This window comes from Harpia harpyja, chromosome 8 (genome assembly GCF_026419915.1).
Source record: "Harpia harpyja isolate bHarHar1 chromosome 8, bHarHar1 primary haplotype, whole genome shotgun sequence".
In the NCBI taxonomy this organism is placed as follows: domain Eukaryota; kingdom Metazoa; phylum Chordata; class Aves; order Accipitriformes; family Accipitridae; genus Harpia; species Harpia harpyja.
In genome coordinates, this window is record NC_068947.1 from 51,790,478 (window position 1) to 51,791,747 (window position 1,270).

Here is a 1,270-nt window from a genome sequence, read left to right on the forward strand (position 1 = left end):
GGTTTTTAAGCTGTGCCTTCAGACAAGCTGAGAAGCAGCTTCCGTAGCTTGGCGACCTTCCCGCCGCAGTGCGAAGACCGTTCCAATAACGATTGCGAATCACGGAAGATGGAGCCTGTGGAACTACCGGTCCACAGAGCCCTTGCCAAGTCGGTGCTTAAGGACTGAGAGGCGACGAAGGCTACGTGATACTTTTCTCTGACGCTTTTCCAGTCACTGACGTACTTTCAGCTAAGGATTTGCTACACCTCTGGTTTACGTATGTAATAACCCCTAGCTGCTCTCTTCCAGGTGCTTGCTCAGTCTCCACTTGGATCCGTGGACATTTCCTGAAGCCAGAACACCTTCTGGCAAAGAGTCCCACAGGTCTGCCACCCTGCTCTGAGAACGTGGACTTCAGCTGCCTGAACAGAGGCTTTGGCTTCACCTTCCTACAGCTTAGACCTCAAAGGAGTTCTTCCCATTCCCTGCCACTTCCAACCAAGCGCTTTTAAAGACAAGAGTAGCATTGCTGTGTAACAAAATACATCAAGTCAGCAGGTAACTCCCCAATTACCTAGCAGCCAAATTAACAACTAAGGGAGAAGAGAGAGGCAAATACCTGCTCATCGTACAGATTTTTCTGAAGTATGCAACAGTCTTTGACTCACCGTAACTTCTCCCCTATAGGAACTGGTAACAGTTATGGAAAACTAGAAGCTAGAGTTTTTTGAAACAGTTAAGTGCCTGAACAACTTTTGCAAATCCTGACTAAATTAAAAGGAAAAGGCCACTTGGTGAGTAGGTGTCATTAGTGTGGGGTTATGTCATCATCAGTGTGAAACAGAGACAAATCCTGTTCTTAAGACACGTTTTGATGCATTTCAACTAATGCTTGGATCATTCACACTTTAATATTAATCACAGATAAATGGAGGGCAAGGAGGCAAGCAGTGAGCAGGAAGACATATTAGCAGGCACTCTTAGCACTAACTTGAAAATTTGGCTATGAGCAAAAATCTAAGCTGGAGCATACTGAAATTGTCAAGCAGGACACGAGGACCTGGGGCTCACAGCAACTGAAAGGATGCTAGAAGCCTGGCCAAAAAATAGAGGACTCTCAGGTCAAGTTCAGGGATGCAGACTGGGACAGACGTCTGCGAGAAGTGCGTCAGAAATGATTGAGAGTGCAGAACTTGCACAGAGGAGCTCGGGCCTGGAGTGGCAGCAGGACCTTGGGACTGGGCCAGAAACGCCCAGCGAAGGTTGCAGAAAGCACTGGGAACCCAAC